This window comes from Elephas maximus, chromosome 26 (assembly GCF_024166365.1).
Source record: "Elephas maximus indicus isolate mEleMax1 chromosome 26, mEleMax1 primary haplotype, whole genome shotgun sequence".
NCBI classification, from domain to species: domain Eukaryota; kingdom Metazoa; phylum Chordata; class Mammalia; order Proboscidea; family Elephantidae; genus Elephas; species Elephas maximus.
In genome coordinates this window covers 41,773,653-41,795,550 of record NC_064844.1, presented here as the reverse complement: position 1 = coordinate 41,795,550, position 21,898 = coordinate 41,773,653, and the positions used below count along the sequence as shown (strand labels likewise).

The following is a 21,898-nucleotide window of genomic DNA, read 5'->3' as shown; positions in this document are numbered from 1 at the left end:
AAGCTCAAAGATAGGGAAAACCAAACTATACTGTTTAGAGACAGAGACTCAGGAGATAGAAACAGAAAGATAAGCAAGAAAATTACAATTGTAAAAGTCAGGATAATGGTTCTTTAGGGGAAAGAGAGAGGGTTGTGATACAAAGTGGCAGAGTATAGTTGTTTCTGCAGTACTGAAATGTTCTGATTCTTGAGCCAAATAGAGTTTCAGTTTTTATTATGCGATAATTATTTAGGCAATATATCCTTTTATGTTCAATGTTTTTTTCTATATATGTTTTATTCACACACAAGAAAAGTTATTTTCAAAAGGTGAATAAATGGAAAAAAATCTATTAGATACTTTGAACAATTATTGTATTAAAAAAGATATTAATTGATATGAATCACTTTTAACGGTTCATATAAAGAAGTCATTCTTGGCCTAGTCACTAGTCACAAATGGTTTCTGCTCTGGTCTCGCTCTTGCCGAGTATGAATGCCTGAACTTTCCTCTGGTTAGTCTTTAGTTTTATATCGGCTTGTTTTATCTTGGAAAAAGATAAAACTTCTAGGGGCTAAATCTTTCAAGTCTGAGTTTTCCAATGCGTGATATGCAAACCACCGGTGGCTTAGGAAACGGTTTCAGGTGCTTTACTTACCAAAAGTTTTTACTCTAAAAGTTGTTTATTAGTTTTAAGTTACTTTCTATTTATGGCAAGTGACATCAGTTTCACACTCACTGTAATATTCTAGTTTCCTTTCAAAATGATTCAGGGGGGAAAATTAACAACTTTTAAAAATGTCAAGGGAATAAGAATAAAGGTGGTAGCTTTAATAAGGCAAAATTAGTAACATCTATACCCGAACAGAAACCCTGGTGGCATGATGGTTAAGTGCTATGGCTGCTAACCAGAGAGTCGGCAGTTCAAATCCGCCAGGCGCTCTTTGGAAACTCTGTGGGGCAGTTCTACTCTGTCCTATAGGGTCGCTATGAGTCAGTATTGACTCGACGGCACTGGGTGGGGTATTGGGTGGGTTATACCCGAACGGGACCCCCCAACCACCACCACGTGGTATAGTAGTTAAGAGCTATGGCTGCTAACCAAAAGGTCAGCTGTTTGAATCCACCAAGCGCTCCTTGGAAACTGTATGGGGCAGTTCTACTGTGTCCCATAGGGTCACTATGAGTCAGAATTGACTCGATAGCAACAGGTTTTTGGTACCTGAAGACCGAAGTTCTGAAAACACCACTTGGACCCAAGGCTTTGACCACATCCTTCTGGGACACTTACCCTACAAAATCAACTTAACCATGTAAATAACAGAATATAACTCAAAGAAGTTCTACTCTTCTGTGATGCCTAAATTAACTACTAACTAAACCCACGAACTTGGCTGTATTCGAACAATATTCAAAGTAGTTGAATTGGCCACAGTAGCCTCTAACATTTCAGTGTTTTAAAAAAGTAAACACATCTGTGCATTCTCTCTCCCTGCTGTACTACTATCCACAGTAAACCAAAAAAAAACCTGTTGCTCTTGAGACAATTCTGATTCATAGCAACCCCATGTGTTACAGAGCAGAACTGTCTGTAGGGTTTTCTTGGTTGTAATCTTTATGGAAGCAAATTGCCAGGACTTTCTTCCATGGTGCACTCCTGGGTGGGTTCCAGCTGCCAAGCTCTTGGTGAGTAGTCAAGCATAAACCATTTATGCCACCCAGGGACCTATTGCCCATGGTAGGAAGAAGTATAAACTTTACGAAATTAAGGCTGCCCTGGGTTCAAATTGTGACATTAATTTCAAGACTTTCTGAAAATTTCTTTACTTTTTCAATCCCCGTTTCCTCATTTATGAAATGAAGATAACATCATATATCTTCTTGTACTGTCATAAGGGTTAAGTAGGAATTTATATAAACAGCTTATCGCAATGAATTGTATGTGATATTCACTTAATAAATAGCTGCCCTGTCTCCTCATTTCTTTTTCCTCTTCTTTGTAAATTCATGAAGCATAAAGCCTCACAATACCATTAACCCTGGCCCAATATCTACACTGCAGAAAAATCCACATACCTTAACTTAACCTCATTTTACCCTTTGGACGATCATAATAGAGCAGATATTATAGTATCTCCATTTCAAACGTGAAATAAGGCTCGCAAAAGCACAGGACCCTATAAAGATGGAAAAAAATAAAAATAACTTCTCTAAAACAGCAATAAAAACCAAAAAAACCAAACTCATTGCCATCTAGTTGAATCCAACTCATAATAACCCTATACCACAGAGCAGGACTGCCCCACAGGGTTTCTAACGAGTGGATGGTGGATTCGAACTACCAACCTTTTGGTTAGCAGCTGAACTCTTAACCAGTACAGCGCCAGAGCTAAAACAGCAATAAAAGTAAATTCAAATTAGAGGTGGCATAATCCTTCTAGCTTCGCCCCATATTCCAACAATATTTATTCTCATGATCATGTAACCTCCGTCTCCACACCCTGAAAACTCTGTTACGATTCTTTTTCTGGAGGAAGAAAGGAAGTCATAGGACTGAAAATTCCAAAATGGAACATCTCATTTTAAAAAAAAGGGAGGCAGGGCCAAGATGGTGTGGTAGTCACATGATTCCAATGGTCCCTCTTACAACAAAGACCCGAAAAAACAAGTGAATCGATTATATATGACAATCTAGGAGCCCTGAACATCAAAGACAAAGCTGAGGAATCGGAATGGGCAGCAGGGGGAGGGAGAGACAGTTCAGAAGGGGCAAGCAGTTGTCGGACCTGACCCAGAGGTAACCGGCACCCCCCAGCCAGATCCACTGATGCAGCACTAGCACAGTGAGACAAGCAGTGGCATTCAGGATGCATTTTCCACACTGGGAGAGACCAAGCAGCAGAGAGTTCATTCACACTTCCAGGGTCAGCGAAGAGCAGCGCTCTAGGCATAATTACTTGCATCTAATCTACTACGTGGACCAAAAAATACCCCTTAGGAGAAAAACTCTCTCCCATTTACCTGACCCCTCCCCACTCTGCAAGGAGTCCCAAGCTGGCTTCAGTGATAGCCACTTTCCCCGGGCTGGAAGTAAGACCTGTCATGCGCCCTTGGCTATCCTACCAGCTTTGGAGTACGAACAGATTAACAAATGGGGAAAAAATAATCTGCAGGCTCCTCTAAGCTGGGAACTCAGGGCAGATACAGCTCCTTTGCCTAGGCACAGGCATAAGTGGTCCATGGACTCTGAATGCCTTTCACCCCTGCATAGACCTTTGTGGGTCCATTTCAACAGCACGGGCCCTCATTAGCAGGGTACGACAGGGTATATACCTGAAGTATAACTTCAACTATTTCAGCTATATGGCAGAGAGACAGGTTCGTGACATCTGACACTGCTCTGCCTAGAAAGCAGGGTCCTCACCTACCCATATTAGGGGCCCACGACACCAAGCTACCCTCAAAAGGGTCCAAGGATAAGTGGTGTCTCTCAGTCCTTACAGTCAACAGCATTGGGTGCCCCTAGTCTGGCTGCAAAACCCACCCACCTAGGCATTCTAGGGAACACTGACACACATTCCTCACACACACTCAGGTGCACATGTCAGTCCCCTGCCTTGCTGAGAGCGTGACCACTACTGCAGCCAGATACCTGTGCCTACACCAATCGCCCTTGCTTGTCTAGAACTGTAGGTGAGAACCTGCACCACACACTTGGTGACTCACTACCTGAACACCTGAGCTGAATCTACACAAAAAAGGTAAACTGACTCCTGGGCTCATACACCTAGTAACAGCTCTGACCACCTGACGACAGGATTTTAGAGCTTCAAAGGCACCAATAATCAAACTAGTTCACTCAAGCAGCCTATTTGGGTATATCAAATCAAAACAAGAAGCCAGGACACAGTAAGCAAACATAAAATAAATACAATAACTTATTGATCACTCAGTAGACAACAATCAATATCAAATCACATGAAGAGGCAGATCATGATGCTTCAGCAAGCTCCCAAAACAAAGAATCAAGAAATGTTCCACATGAAGAGAACTTCCTGAAACCACCGGAGGTAGAATACAAAAGATTAATATAAGAACTCTTCAACAGATCAGGAAGGAGATCAGGCAAAGCACAGAACAAGCCAAAAAGCACAGACACAGCACTGGAAGAACTCAAGAAGATCAGAATAAAAGCATAATGACAAATTGAATAGGCTGCAAGAATCCAGAGAGACAGCAAACAGAAATTCAGAAAATTAACAATAAAATTTCAGAATTAGAAAACTCAATAAAAAGTCACAGGAGCAGAATTCAGGCAACAGAAGTCAGAAACAGTGCAACTAAAGATAAAGCACTTGACAACAACATATTTAAGGAAAAATCAGTAGAAAATTCTAAAATGAAGAAACACTGAGAATTATGTGGGACTCTATCACGAGAAATAACCTAAAAGTGAATGGAGTACCAGAACGGTGGGGAGTGGGGGTGGGAGGGGATAACAGAAAATACAGCAAGAATAGTTGGAAGACTTGTTGGCAGAAAATTTCCCTGATATCTTGAAGGAGGAAGATATCTATCCAAGATGTGCACTGAACCCCACAAGGTAGATCCCAAAAGTCACCAAGACATAATCAAACTTGCCAAAACCAAAGATTAAGAGAAATTTAAGAGCAGCTATGGATAAACAAAAAGTCACCTACAAAGGACAGTCAGTAAGACTAAGCTCGGACTACTCAGCAGACACCATGCACGCAAGAAGGCAATGGGATGACATATACAAAGCCTTGAAGGAGAAAAATTGCCAGCCATGAATTATATCTCCAGCAAAACTGTCTCTCAGATATGAAGGCAAAATTAGGACTTTTCCAGATAAATGGAAGTTTAGGGAATTTGCAAAAACCAAGCCAGAATTACAAGAAATACTGAAAGGAGTCCTTCAGTTAGAAAATCAATAACGATCAAATAACAATCCAAGACTAGAACACAGGACAGAGCAACAAGGTATCAACCCAGAAAATGAAAGCACAAGAAAAAAAAAAAAATCATAGCTAAAACATTCAAAACAGGGAAACAGTGATGTCATTATACAAAAAATGACTCCATTAAACCAAAAAAGAGACTGTAAATATGCTGTCATGGATCTTTCATATGGAGAGGAAGTCAAGGCGATATAAAGAAATTAAAGTTTGGTTTAAGCTTAGAAAAATAGCGGTAAATATTAAGGTAACCACAAAGGAGACTAACAATCCTACACATCAAAATAAAAAGAAGAAAAACATAAAGACGCAGCAAGTACAAAAGCAAAAACAATGAAAAATAGAAAAAGACAATATATAAAGAAAAACTACTCTGCACAGAAAATTAAGTGGAACAACGGAACTGTCAACAATACACAAAAAAAGACATCAAAATGACAGCACTAAATTCATACCTATCAATGATTACCCTAAGTGTAAGTGGACTAAATGCACCAATAAAGACAGAGTGGCAGAATGGATAAAAAACACAATCCATTTATATACTGCCTACAAGAGACAAACCTTAGACTTAAAAACACAAACCAAAACTTGAAGAATGGAAAAAAAAAGTCAAGTAAACAATCAAAAAGCAGTAGGAGTGGCAATACTAATTTCAGACAAAACAGACTTTAAAGGTGGTGACAAAGGATAAAGAACACTATATAATGATTAAAAAGTCAATACACCGGGAACATATAACCATGATAAATATTTACTCACCCAATGACAGGGCTCCAAAATATATAAAACAAACTCTAACAGCATTGAAAAGAGAGATGGACAGCTCCACAATAATAGTAGGAGACTTCGAGACACCAACTTAAGTGAAGGATGGAACATCCTGAAAGAAGCTCAGTAAAGAAACAGAAGATCTAAATGCCACAATCAGCCAACTTGACCTCACAGACACACACACAACACTCCACCCAACAGCAGTCAAGTATACTTTCTTTTCCAATGTACATGGAACATTCTCCAGAATAGACCACGTATTACGTCATAAAGCAAGCCTTAACAGAATCCAAAGCATCACAATATTACAAAGCATCTTCTCGGGCCATAAAGCCATAAATGTAGACATCGGTAGCAGAAACAGTAAGAAAAAGAATAATCAAACACCTGGAAACTGAACACCTTGCTCAAAAACTACTAGTATATAGAAGAAATTAAGGACGGGATAAAGAAGTTCATAGAACCAAATGAGAATGAAAACACTTCCTACCAGAACCTTTGGGACACAGCAAAGCAGTGCTTAGAGGTCAATTTATAGAAATGAATGCACACATCCAAAAAGAAGAAAGGGCCAAAAATCAAAGAATTATCCCTACAACTCGAACAAATAGAAAGCAGAAAAAGAAGCCCTCAGACACCAGAAGAAAGCAAATTAACAAAAACTAGAGCAGAATTAAATGAGATAGAGAAGAGAAAAACAATTGGAGGAGTTAACAAAACCAAAAGCTGGTTCTTTGAAAAGTTCAACACAATAGATAAACCACTGGCCAAACAAAAGAAAAGCAGGAGAGGAAGCTAATAACCCAAATAAGAACTGAGATGGGCAATATCACAACAGACCCAACAGAAATTAAAAGGAATCATAACAGGATACTATGAAAAACTGTACTATAACAAATTTGAAAAACCTACAGGAAACGGACAAATTTCTAGAAACACATTATCTACCTAAAATAACACAGAGAGAGAACAACTAAATAAACCTATAACAAAAGAAGAGATTGAAAAGGTAATTTAAAAACTCCCAACAAAAAAAAAAAAGCTCTGGCCCTGATGGCTTCATTGGAGAATTCTACCAAATTTTCAGAGAAGGGTTAATACCACTACTACTAAAGGTATTTCAGAGCACAGAAAAGGACGGAATACTCCCAAATTCATTCTATGAAACCAGTATAACTCTGATACCAAAATCTGGTAAAAAAAAAAAAAAAAAACTCACTGCCACTGAGTCGATTCTGACTCACAGCGACCCTACAGGACAGAGTAGAACCACCCCATAAAATTCCCAAGGAGCACCTGGTGGATCGGAACTGCTGACCTTTTGGTTAGCAGCTGTAGCTCTTAATGACTACGCCACCAGGGTTTCCAAACCAGGTAAAGACACCACAAAAAAAGAAAATTACAGACCAATATCCCTCATGAACTTAGATGCAAAAATCCTCACCAACAGAATTCAACAACATATCAAAAAAATAATCACCATGACCAAGTAGGGTTCACACCATGTATGCAGGGATGGTTTAACACTAGAAAACAATCAAGGTAATACATCACATAAGTAAAAGACAAGAACCACATGACTTTATCAACTGATGCAGAAAAGGCATTTGAAAAAGTCCAAAACCACTATGATTAAAACTCTCAGCAAAATAAAAACAAAAGAGAAATTCCTCAACATAATAAAGGGCATTTATAGAAACCCAACAGCCAACATCACCCTAAATGGAAAGAGTCTGAAAGCATTCCCCTTAAGAACAGGAACCAGAAGACACGGATGCCCTTTATTACCACTCTTACTCAACATTGTGCTGGAGGTCTTACCCAGAGCAATTAGGCTAGAAAAAGAAACACAGGGCATCCAAATTGGTATGGAGGAAATAAAACTATCTCTATTTGCAGATGGTATGACCTTATACACAGAAAACCCTAAAGAATCCACAAGAAAACTAATGGAACTAATAGAAGATTTCAGCAAATTATCAGGATACAAGATAAACATACAAAAATCAGTTGGATCCCTCTACACCAACAAAGAGCGTGGAAGAGGAAATCACTAAATCAATACCATTTACAACAGCCCCTAAGAAGATAAAATAAACCAAAACCAAACTCACTGCCGTCGAGTCGATTACTGACTCATCGCGGCCCTACAGGACAGAGTAGAACTGCCCCATAGGGTTTCCAAGGAGCGCCTAGTGGATCGGAACTGCCAACCGTTTGGTTAGCAGCTGTAGCTCTAAACCACTATACCACCAGGGTTTCCAGAAGATAAAATACTTAGGAATAAATCTAACCAGAGATGTAAAAGACCTATACAAAGAAAGGTACAAGGACCCAGCATTCCCACTCCTTGGAATATATCCTAAAGAAATAAAAGCCCACACAAATAGATATATGCCACCATGTTCACTGCAGCACTGTTCACAATAGCAAAAAGACAGAAACAACCTACGTGCTCATCAGTGGATGAGTGGATAAACAAATTATGGTACACTCATACAAAGGAATACTATGCAACGATAAAGAACAACAATGAATTCGTGAAACACCTCATAACATGGATGAATCTGGAAGCCATTATGCTGAGTGAAATTAGTCAGTCACGAAAGGACAAATCTTGTATGAGACCACTATTATAAGAACTGAAGAAAAGGTTTAAACACAGAAGAAAACATTCTTTAATGTTTAAGAGGGCGGGGAGGGAGGGAAGGAGGTATTCACTAATTTGTAGACAATAATTATTTTAGGTGAAGGGAAGGACAACACACAATACAGGGAAAGTCAGCACAACCAGACTAAGCCAAAAGCTAAGTAAGAAGTTTCCCGAATACAACCAAACACTTCAAGGGACAGAGTAGCAGGGGCTAGGATCTGGGGTTTCAGGGGACATCTAGGTCCACTGGCATAACAGAGTGTATTAAGAAAACATTCTGCATCCCCCTTTGTTGAGTGGAATCTGCAGCATTAAAAGCTAGTAAGCTGCCATCTAAGATGCATCGATTGGTCTCAATCCCCCTGGAGCAAAGGACAATAAAGAACACCAAAGACTCAAGGAAAATACAAGCCCAAGAGAAAGAAAGGGCCGTGTAAACCAGAGACTCCATCAGCCTGAGACCAGGAGAACTAGATGGTGTCCGGCTACCACCAATGACTACCCTGACAGAGAACACAACAGAGAATCTCTGATGGAGCAGAGGAAAAGTGGGATGCAGACCTCAAATTCTAGTAAAAAGACCAGACAATGGTCTGACTGAGACTGGAGGGACTCCAGAGGTAATGGTCCCCTGACTCTCCGTTAGCCCAAAACTAAAACTATTCCCAAAGCCAACTCTTCATACAAAGATTAGAATGGACTCTAAGAGATAAAATGGTATTGGTGAGGAGTGTGCTCAAGTAGACTGGTGAGACTATGTGGGCGGCTCCCGACTGGAGGCAAGATGAGAAGGCAGAGGGGGACAGGAGCTGGCTGAATGGACACGGGGAATACAGGGTGGAGAGAAGTGTGCTATCACACTGTAGGAAGAGCAACTAGGGTCACGTTAACAATGTGTATAAGATTTTGTATGAGAAACTGACTTGAATTGTAAACTTTCACTTAAAGCACAATAAATAAATAGCAGATAAAGCCACACACAGAAAACTATAGAACACTCTCCTATCTCAGACTGAGAGCCTATTTTTAATTATTTCCATTTTTAACTAAAGGTAGGAGATATTTATTTGAAATTTTGTTTCTGCATCTCACTCTTCAAAAGTAATGAATTCCCCACAAGGCACCAATATTAACAGCTTTAAGTATGATAAGGGTGATACATTTATCCCTAGTATGTTTAGTATTTGCTTCAAAATAATATGGAAGACAGGGGAGTGGGTATGGTTACAAATAAATCAAGACAGGACACAACAACTATTTGAAGCTGGATGATGACTATGTGAGCAGACACTAAACTGTTCTAATCTATGTGTTTCAAATTTTCCACAATTAATTTTTTTATAAAGTAATAAATTTTGATCACTGTTCTACGGAATGCTTTGTCTTGCTTTTTACTTAGCTTCTTAATCATTATAAGTAGAATTTCACATTTACTGACATAGATACCATTTTAATATCTTTTCCTAGCTAGAGTAGAAAAATTCTGTTTCATAGTAGCAGCTAAAGGTCATATATAATACTGAAATCTAATCAGACAGACATCCTAAATATTCAGACAAAAAGAAGAAGCAAGCTGGAACCCTCAATAATTAATGGTAAGAATGTAAAATGGTACAGCCATTTTGGAAACCAGTTAAGTAGTTTCTTAAAATATTAACATACATTTACTATTATAAAAAACTCATTGCCATCGAGTCAACTCTGACTCATAGCGACCCTCTAAGACAGAGTAGAACTGCCCCACTGGGTTTCCAAGGAGTGCCTGGGGGATATGAATCACCAACCTTTTGGTTAGCAGCCGAGCTCTTCATCACTATGCCACCAGGGTTTCCATGTTTCCTGTTAAAAAAAAAAAAGCCAAACCCGTTGCCATCGAGTCGGTTCCGACTCATAGCGACCCTATAGGATAGAGTAGAACTGCCCCATAGAGTTTCCAGGGAACACCTGGTGGCTTCGAACTGCCAACCTTTTGGTTAGCAGCCGTAGCACTTAACCACTATGCCACCAGGGTTTCCACGTTTACTATATGACCCAGCAATTCCACTCCTAGGTGTATATGATGGTTAATTCTGTGTGAAAACTTGGCTAGACTATGGTGCCCAGTTGTTTGGTCAAACACTAGTCCAGATGTTGCTGGAAAAGTATTTTGTAGATGTGATTAATATCTACAATCAGTTGACCTTAAGAAAAGGAGATCACTTTCAATATTGTAGGTGGATTTCATCCAATCAGTTGATACCTTTACAGTAAAAACTGAAGTTTCCTAGGCAAGAAAGACTTCCTCAATACTGTAAGATAGAAATCAAAACACTGCCTGAGTTTCCAGGCTGCTGGCGTGCCCTGCTGATTTAGGATTCAAGACTGAAACATCAACTCTTGCCTGAGTTTCCAGCTGCCGGCCTGCCCTACAGATTTCAGACTTGCCAGCCCCCAAAGTCTTATGAGCCAATTCTTTAAAATCCTCCCCCTCCCTCCTCTCTTCTCATCATCTATCTGTCTCTCTTTCTCCACACACACACACATATCCTATTTGTCCTGTTTCTCTGGAGAACCTTCGCTGATACAGTATCTACCCAAGAGAAATGAAAATTTATGAACAAACTAACACTTGCACAGGCATGTTCATAGCAGCATTATTCATAATAGCCAAAAAGTGAAAACAACACAAATGTTCATCAACTGGTAAGTGGATAAACAAAGTGGAGTACTCCTCGGTAATAAAAAGAAGTACTGATATACTGCTACAACATGGATGAACCTCAAAATCATTATGAAAGAAGCCAAACACAAAAGACCATATCATGTAACTACATTTATATGAAATGTCCAGAAAAGGCAAATCTATTGAGACAGAAAATAGATTAGTAGTTGTTTAAGGTTGGAGATGGAAATGGGGAGTGACTGCAAATGGGCAAGGAGTTCCTTTTTGGAATGATGGAAATACTATTTTAAAATTAGATTGTGGAAATGCCTGCACAATTTTGTAAGTGAACTAGAAATCACTGCATTGTACATTTGAAACAAGAGCATTTTATGGTATGTAAATTATACTACGATAATATTGAGGAGGTGGGGAAAGAAGCTGGAAGGAACAGGAGGACTACAGTGCCTCTGGGATAAAGGATGGATGGACAGATGATCTTAAAGTAGGTTGCCCAAAGTCTCACAACTAGATAGATGGCAGAACCAATGTTAAAATCCAGGCATGACTGCAAAATAGAAGCACTAGAAGCAATATATATTTTACTCAACTTGCAAGGATAAATCCATTCCACAAGTGAGGCAGTATATGGGACAGAAAAGGTTCTTTTAAAACTGGAGTTACATTTCACTGAGATTTAAATGAGGAAGAATCATACATTAAAAAAAAAAAAAATCTATAGAATGAAAAAACAAACACAAAATCCAAACGAGGCGGCAGGACAGAGCTCATATCTTGTTCACGACTATAGGAAAGCTAAAGCCCAATTAATTCAATGGTGAGGAGTGTTCAAACAAATAAAATTTGGCAGCTTGTCTCCATCACTGTCTCTGGAGAGAGGGTCTGACCCAGACTTGCTATAGTGCAGAGAAGATTTATCAGACTATCATCGCTTAGTAATACTGGCAACTAACTGGCCAACTCACTTTGAGCTCATTCCAGGTTTACCAGTCAATCTTCAGATTATTATCTGTGTCTTATATAAAATTTGCTACAAGAACAGAATGCACTGATTGGTGAGTACTGGCAGCTCACTTCATTTGAAAATTTCATTTCTTAATGTATATGAATAATCTGACACCCTGGTTTATATTTCAGACTTGAAATCACCTGAAACCTTTATCACTTCTGGGTGTAAATAATAAACTGAACTTCTAAACGTATCAATTCTGAGAAGCAGAGTCTGGTACAGAATTCATCAAATCCTGCCACACTTACAGACTCATCAGCCGTCAGCCTTCCCTTGAGTCATTCTTTTGCCCTGCTGCATGCCTCTGAAAACTACAACTTATATTCTGTTTTACAAGCTGGATGGAACCCTGCTTAGAAATCTGCAAATGTACAAAATCTTCCCCCAAAAAATAATCACTTATATTCACATTTCACAGTTTACAGAGCTCATTTACCATGCAACATCCTCTGAGATGACCAGGGTATACATGCTTATTCCCATTTTCAGATAAAGAATACATGTGAGGCACTGAGGTTATAAACAATTTACAAAAGGACATGCTGCTAATAAACACATTAACCTGGATTAGACACCAAATCTTTGATCTCCAAATCCAGTAGTTCCTTCTACTTTAGATGTTGCAAGTGTCTAAAAGGCCAACGGAACAAAACCAAGGAAGTCTAAGTTAGTGCTAAGAAAACCAATGATTATTTCCTGCAGTCTCATGAGCAGTTAGAGAAACTCCTCTTAGAAATAAAAAAGATAACTTTATAGATAAGAGATCAGGACAGACTGTAATAGAAGAAATGCTTACAATTCAGAGGAAAGGGGAAAATAAAGGATTTATAAAAGAAAACTGAAGGACGTACAAACAGAACCAAATAGTTTAATTTGGAACTAAATAAATAATTTTAATTTTATATGTAAATGAAAACAAAGAAGATTCTTTTAGAATTTTTCAGAAAATCCAATGTTCTTTTTATATTCTTCATCAAAAGGAACAAAATTGCTTTAAATATGTATCGGCGAAGTTAATGATTTGGTTCCATTATAAATATGGTATTAAGAACTACACTATGATCCAACAATTCCACTCTTAGATATATATACCCAAAAGAAATGAACATATACGCCCACCAAAACCAAACCCAAACCCACTGCCATCGAGTCGATTCCAACTCGTAGTGACCGTATCAGACAGAGTAGAACTGTCCCATAGGGTTTACAAGGCTGTAAATCTTTATGGAAGCAGACCGCCACATCTTTCTCCTGTAGATTCAAACTGGTGGATTCAAACACCCAACCTTTTGGTTAGGAGCCAAGCAATTTAACTACTGCACCACCAGGGCTGCTGTCCACCAAAAGACTTATACAAGAATGTTCACAGCAGCTTTGTCATATTAGTCAAAAACTGAAAGTAACACAAATGTTCATGCACAGAAGAATGGATAAATACATTTTGGTATATTCATACAGTGAATACTGCATAACAATAAGGAAAAAACTAATACATGCCACAATATGGATGAATCTCACATATAAGATATTGCACAAATAAAGTAGGACAGAAAAGTACAAAACTAACTGATGGCTGTCGGAATCAGAATTGGTAGCGGGGTAATGACTTGGAAGGGCATGGGGATCCTTCTGGGGTGTTGGAAATGTTTTATATCTTGATCTGGGAGGTGGTTATATAGTATAGGTAAAAACTCACCAAACTTACGATTAGTACATTTACTGCATATATAAATGTCACTTCAAAAAAAGGTGTAAGGTATTTATTTGGTACTTGTTACACAACATAGAAAATTTTCTTTTAATATAACCCATTAATCCATTGCTGTCGAGCCAATTCCAACTCATAACAACTCTATAGGACAGAAGAGAACTGCCCAGAGGGCTTCCAAGGAGCAGCTGGTGAATTTGAACTGCCAACCTTTTGGTTAGCAGCCTAACTCTTAAACACTGTGCCACCAGGGAAAATTTAAAACACAAAGCTACTCCAATAACTTACCTATAATTTTAAAAAGTGGTTTTATACTAAAATTAGCCCACAGTAGATTCAATCCAAATTATCACAAAAATACTTCTTTCAAATTATTATTTGAAAACTTATATCTTAATTTGCTGTATGCTTGTAAAGGCTGGGAACAGCAAACTTCAGGACAATATCTAGACAGATTTCAATCTTCTGACATCTTCCAGAAATACAATAATAATTAAATCCAAATTGCTCAGTGAACAGATGAGGTAATCTGCTGTGAAAGAGAAAAGTGGTGAGATCAGGGGGCTACAAGAAAGTAAACACTTTCAAGTAACTGCTATGAGGAATGAAAAAGAGCTGACTAGAACAAAGAAGGATAGGTTGAAGAGCATGAATTTTTAGTGGTTACAGTCTGTGAAGGTTGTGATTTTCTCTCGCTCTGCTCAGAAGGTATTGAGATGGCTCATACTCACAGCCACGTACATACAAGTCAGAAAGATGGACTGATCTGTGGTTTGGTTTCAGTTAGATGTAACAAGGAGATAAAAGTGCAAAGCAGTTAAACGTGTATCAAGAGTTAAATAATGTTCTAGGCTAGATAAGAAAATACAAGGCAGGAGCGGGTGATATTGATATATTGGGACAAAAAGAAGCGCCAAGGTACTAGCGGGCTCCGTAAGATTTAAAAGAGACTGTAAGAGTCTATGTTCAGAAAAACACTAAAAAACTCAGTAAGATAGGCAGAAATTCACGAATAGGTCTCCTATAGCAAAGTACCATTATTATTATTTTAGGAAATGAAATGCTCCTGACAATTCAAATTTCCTTTAAGGTTATTAGAAAGGTTCCAAATGGAAAAAAATCAAGTACTTGAAGTACTTTAATTGCAAATCTACGTGTGCCTCAGCATCTCTATGTAAATCCAGTCATTTTTTTCCCAATATTTGGGATCAACTAAGGAAGTGTCTAAATTTCTTAATGCGAACAGTTATCAAAAATCTTCATGTAAACAAATCAGTCACCCACATACTAATATATATACTTAACTTGAAGTCTCATGACAAAAAAATTGCTTCCTATTTCTAGGCTCTGTCTAGCTTGTCCTTAGAGTGACACTGGTCAGTAACTATAAATAATAAATGACTAAAATAAATAGAAAAGGGGCGGCTGAAAAGATCTAGGAAAAAATAACACACTAATGGCATTAATCTCAGGAAAGAATGTTATCAGCATATCTGAAGCTATAATGAAATAATCTAATAAAAAGGCTTAAAATATAATAATCAAGCTTAACCCTATGGAGTTATTGCTATGGTTCAAACTGTACAATAGTTTTATCTAACCAATTCCAAAGGAATGTTTCAGGTGAAAGATGGGGACTACAGGAAGTCTAGAAAAGATCTCAAAGATCAAAAATCTCCAGCACCGCAGCTATGCCTTTACCTCCTGGGAACAGATCCATGAGGGTATCCACAAGTCATTAAGATAATGCAACTAATTCCTCTTGGTCTGATTCCATGTCCACCAAGCAACTGTCTTCTACTTTTAATTGACTTGTCATACATAAATGCCTACTGGGAAAGAACACAATATCCAGACAACGTAAGTATCCAATTTACTTAGTATATCTGTATTTCTAAGCCCACAAAACTGAAGACCACTGCTGAATGTGGCCACCATCACCTGATTTTGACACCTAGTGAGAAGTGCCAATTAATAAGAACTATTATTTACTAAAAGGTCCAAGAATAGCACAAGCGGTTTGCATTTGACTACTAACCTAAAAGTTGGCACTTCAAATCCACTCATCAGTGCCACTAAAGAAAGTCCTGGCAATCTACTTCCATAAGAGACTTCAGCCAAGAAAACTTCATGGAGCAGTTCTACTCTGTAATACACGGGGTTGCCATGAGTCAGAACTGACTTGACAACAACAGGTTTTTTTTCTTGTTGTTTACCATTTAGTAAATGCCTACAATACGCCAGGTATTCTACTAAATGCTCCACTAAGTTTCATTTGGAAACCCTGGTGGCGTAGTGGTTAAGTGCCACGGCTGCTAACCAAAGGGTTGGCAGTTCAAATCTGCCAGGCGCTCCTTGGAAACTCTATGGGGCAGTTCTACTCTGCCCTATAGGGTCGCTATGAGTCAGAATCGGCTAAATGGCACTGGGTTTGGTTTTGGTTTTTGGTTAAGTTTCATTTAATTCTCACAATAACTCTATCATATAAGTAATTATCCCATTTCAGAGATATCCACCAACTTCATCAAGACACTATCCCCAGCACATAATACTATGTTACGGAAATATAATAGGTGTTCAATAAGTATAATATTTGTTGAATTACAAACATGGTCATAAAAAAAAAAAAAGCAGTATCTGTACACAGTTTAAAAAACAAATGAGGGACAGTGGAGCCAAGATGGCAGACTACTCAGATATGCTAAGCTATCCTGCTGCAACAAAGACCTGAAAAAACAAGTAAAACAGATACAGATGTCAGTCCTGTAACCCTGAACCTTAAATGAAGGGGTTAAGTATTAGATCAGAAGACACTAAGAAGAAACTGACAGAAAAAGGTAAAGGAGTAAAGATACAGAGTAGAGGTTCCCAGCCAAAAGAACGACACAGCACGGCCATCTTGAAATAAAGCCAACAACCCTGCACAAAGAACACAGAAACACACTTTCATGGAATTTCCCATAGGAGACAGAGGTGCTGCGCAGACACACCTAGAGCTAAGTAACACCACGTTTGCTGGCTATAGCTTGCAAGGAGGGGCCCAGACTCTCTCACACGATAACCACAAGAGCATGCTCCCACAACCCCCACTCCTCTGGTGAATAGTGACAAGAACTGGCCATCCCAAAAACCCCGACTGCCAGGGATCACAGTACTAAACCACCCTACTGCCCTTCTCCAACTAATGCCCTATGCCACTGCTTTCGCCCACCTCTTCTGACTCTCTCCACTGCCCCACCAGACAGACCCCAGACCCCTCCACGACGGCTCTGGCCCCGGTCAGCCGTGCTCCACGGCCCCAAGCATATCTGGCCCAGACCCCAGACCCGCTGCCGCTGGATCTCGTCTTGCACTGACGGACTCCGCAGCCCTGAGCAGAACAGGCCTGGACCACAGATCCCTCCCCACTGGTCCTTGCCTGGCACCACCGTGCACCACAGCCCTGAGTAGAACCGGCCCCACCACAGCCTCCAGAGCCCACCTCACCAAATAATAGCCCCACCCCATCATGCACTGCAGCCCCAAGCAGAACCGGCCCAGACGCCAGAACCCTCCTCGCCAACTCCAGCCCCACGCCGCCATAGTCCGCAGCCCAAGCAGAACTGATCCGCATCCCAGACCCTTCCCCACAGGCTCCAGCCCCACCCTGCTGTGCTCTGCAGCCCCCGAACAGAACCAGCAGACTCTAGACCCTTCCCCACTAATTCTGGCCCCACCACGCTGTGCTCCCCAGCCCTGAGCAGCTCTGGCCCGGACCTTAGAACTCTCCCTGCCAATTCTGGCCCCGCGCCAACATGCTCGATGGCCCAGGGCAGAATGGGCCCAGACCCCAGACCCCTCCCTGCTGACCTGGCCCCGCCAAGCTGCACTGCATGGCCATGAACAAAACCGGCCCCGTCCCAAGTCTTGGCCTGGACGCAGTTCACGCTGCAGACAAATGTCCCATCTTTGCACCTTTCCCCTCTCCCCCTCCTGTTGAACCATAGCTGAGTGACTGGTCCTGCCCACCCAGACAAGGTAGTGAAAACTATTGTGCCCACAGACGAGCTAGCAATAAGGCACAATAGCCCGCAAGCTGAGACACAACTAAACAAAACAAAAAAGCAGGATGAAACAAACCTACAATCAATAAAGAAAGAAAATAATGCCTGAATGTCTCAGAGACAACAGATAACATCAAAACAGAAAAAGAAAAAAAAAAAGGACAAGATGGCTCCAGTAAGTGACCAAAATAAAGCACCAGATGACCTTCTAGCAGAAGAAAAGGCACTGAAATTACCTGACAGGAAATTCAAAAGTCTAATATTCAGGGCTCTCTAAGATTTAGGAAAGAGATAAAGGAAAACACAGATAACCTATGGAAAACACAGACAAAACTGACCAAAAAGGCCAAAATCAAGGAAAACACACAAAGCAATACAAGAATTCAGGAAAACAATACAAGAAAAAAATGTCAAAATAAATAAACAATCAGAAATCATACAAAAACATCAATTAGAACCCCAAAAGATCAACAACAAAATATCAGAAATGGACAAAGCAACAGAAAATTTTGGGAAGAAATGTGAAACAGTGGAAGACAGAATCAGCAAAATTGAAGACAAATCCATGGGTACATCTTTGAAAAAAATCAGGAAAAAAAAGAAAAACAAAGCAAACCTAAGAACTATGTGCAATGCAATCAAGAGCAAAACTCTGCGCATGACTGGAGTTCCAAAACAGGGGGAGAATATGAAAATCACAGAGAGAATCCCAGAAGATTTCCTGACCAAAAAAAAGGGCCCTAATATCATGAAAAAATGAAAAGCTGCCCATCCAAGAAGCTCAACAAACCCCATGTACAATAGCCTCCCAAAAGAAAGTCACTGAGGCATATCGTAATCACACTCGAAATACCAAAACACTCTGAGAGCAGCTTGAGAAAAATGAAAAGTCACAAAGGGGAAACAGTAAAACTAATTAGTCATCAGAAACCATGCACACAAGAAAGCAACGAGATGACATACAAAAAAACTTTAAAGAAAAAAACTGCCAATCAAGAATAAAATATCCTGCAAGACTTCTCTGAAGTATGATGGCAAAATTAGGACATTCCCAGATCAACAGAAATTAAAGGATTATGAAAAACCGAACCAAACTTAAAAGAATTACTAAAGGGAGTCTCTCAGAGAACCAACAACATCAGACAACAACCTGAACTTAGGACACAGGTTAGTATCAGCCAGATGCCGACCTAGGTAATGAACTCTTGAGGATAAAACAAAACGGAAAGATTTAAAGCAGGAAACCAGAGACATCAATCTGTAAGTGACAAAAACATCAGAGCGATAAAAGGGGGAATACACAGTGTAGGTATAGAACTTTCAAAGGAGGAGAAAGTTAAGGCGGTATCAAGTAATAAAAGACTGGTTCAAACTCAGGAAGTTAATGGTAAATCTCAATGTAACCACAAAAAAGCTAACAAACCTACTCATCAAAACAAAAAAGAAAAACAGTCTCAGTAAACACAAAATCTACAAACATGAAAGAAACGAAAAAAAAAATCCACAAACAAAAGGAATTCAGCACAACATAGTGAGACAAAGAAAATGTCAGCAGCACAAAGCACTACAAAATGACACCAATAAACTCACACCTATAGATAATCACACTGAATGTAAACAGCTTAAATGCACCCATAAAGAAACAGAGAGCTACAGAATGGGTTAAAAAAACAGGATCCATCAATATGCTGTCTACCTTAAACACAAAGACATTAATATACTAAAAATCAAAGGATGGGAAAAAAATACATCTAGCAACCACAACCAGAACAGATCAGGAGTGACAATATTTATCTCAGATAGAATAGACTTTAAGTCAAAATCCACCATAGAAGACAAAGAAGGACATTATATGATAATTAAAAGAACAATCCACCATGATGACCTAACCATAATAAATACCTACACACCCAACAACAGGGCTCCAAATACATAACACAAATTCTAACAGCAGTTAAAAGAGAAATTGACAGTTCCACAATAATAGTGGGAGACTTGAAACGCCACTCTCAGTAAGGGACAGAACTTCTAGAAAGAAACAACAAAAATACAGAAGATCTAAAGGCCACAATGAACCAACTAGACTTCACAGACATATACAGAATACTCCATCCAACAGCAGCCAAGTATACATTCTTTTCCAACGCACATGGTACGCTCCCCAGAATAGACCACATCTTAGGCCACAAAGCAACTCTCAACAAAATCCAAAACACTGAGATAACACAAAGCATCTTCTCTGATCACAATGCCATTGGGAAGAAATTAATAACATGAAAAGCAAGGGAAAAAAGTCAAATCATGGAAACTGAATAACACCTTGCTTAAAAACTACTGGATAATACAGAAAATCAAAGATGGAATAAAACAATTTTTATAATAAAATGAGAATAAAAACATATCATACAAAAACCTTTGGGACACAACAAAAGTCATGCTCAGAGGTCAATACACAGCAACAGATGCACACATCAAAAATGAAGGGACAAAATCAAAATATTAGCTCTACAAATTGAACAAATAGAGAACAGCACTAGAAGCCCACAGCCACCAGAGAAAAGGAAATAGTAACGATCAGAGCAGAAATAAATGAAATAAAGAATAGAAAAACAAACAATAGAAAGAATCAACAAAACTAAAAGTTGGTTCTTTGAAAGGATCAACAAAACCAACAAACCACTGACCAAACTGACAAGACAAAAACAAGACAGGACACAAATAACAAAATAATAAATTAAATGGGGAACATTGTAACAGATCTAACCGAAAATAAAAAAGGATCATAACAGTACTACGAAAACTGACAAATTTGAAAATCTGAAGGAAATGGACACATTTCTAGAAAAACACTACCTACATAAACTAACACAAACCGAGGTAGAAAATATGAAAAGACTCATAACAAAAGAAGAGATTGGAAAGGTAATAAATAAAACTCCAAAAAAAAAAAAAAAAAATTCCTGGCACAGATGTCTTCACTGAAGAATTCTACCAAACATTCAGAGAAGAGCTTACACCAGTACTACTCAAACTATTTCAGAACACAGAAAAGGAAGGAATACCTCCGAACTCATTCTACAAAGCCAGCATAACCCTGATACCAAATCCTGGCAAATGCACCACAAAGATTACAAACCAGTATCTCTTGTGAATATAAATGTAAAGATTCTGAACAAAATTCTAGCCAATTTCAATATTCAGCATCATATCACAAAAAATAGTACACCACAACCAAGAGGGATTCATAGTAGTTAATGCAAGGATGGTTCTACAAATACAATGCAATTCCTATCTAAATACCAACACTATTCTTTAGTAAGATGGAAAAACTAATCATCAACTTTGTATGGAAAGGAAAGAGGCTCCGGATAAGTAAAGTATTACTAAAGAACAACAAAGTAGCAGGCCTCTCATTACCTGACCTCAGAACCTGTTATACAGCTACAATGGTCAAAACAGCCTGGTACTGGTACAACAGACATACTGACTGATCAAACAGAATTGAGAACCCAGATATAAATCCATCCACTTATGGCCAGCTCAGTATCAAAGTCACTTCCAAAATTCACCCTTCAGCAAAAGATTAGACAGGTCTTTAAAACAATAACACACATGAGGAATATGTGCTTTGCAGTTCAGTCATGTATACAAGGCTAAATGGGCACACCAGCACAAAACCAAAGATATGAAGACAAGAAGGAACAGGAAAACTGGACGAAACGGAAACAGGGAACCCAGGGTAGGAAGGGGAGACTGTTGACACATTGTGGGGTTGGCAACCAATGTCCCAAAACAATGTGTATTAATTGTTTAATGAGAAACAAATTTGCTCTGTAAACTTTCACCTAAAGCACAATTTAAAAAAAAAAAGGAAATTCATTAAGTACTTCACTGCACATTGCACAGCTGACAGGCATGCACCTGAAATCCATACGTGATCCCAAAGTCTGCATTCTTTTCACTATGCCATACAAAAATGCAAAGATTTTGCCTTCAGCATGTCTCTGTCTCCTCACTAGCTTTAATGGTGTATTTTAAGCAATTCAAAAACAAACATTTCAAATTTAGTATTAAACTTTAATAACAAAAGA

The 21,898-nt window shown here is 39.0% G+C and overlaps 1 protein-coding gene across 4 annotated transcripts in view; it reads right to left on the bottom strand.

Moving 5' to 3' along the window:
- STAG1 (stromal antigen 1) overlaps positions 1 to 21,898 on the bottom strand; it is a 520,715-nt gene that overhangs the window by 469,216 nt on the left and 29,601 nt on the right. Inside the window, exon 2 of one of the 4 annotated variants that reach the window (XM_049870474.1) lies at positions 10,170 to 10,224. The exons of the other annotated variants lie outside the window; for them this stretch is intronic. The gene's annotated coding sequence lies outside the window, so the exon portion shown is untranslated. The remainder of the gene's footprint in view (positions 1 to 10,169; positions 10,225 to 21,898) is intronic. 4 annotated transcript variants of the gene reach the window in all.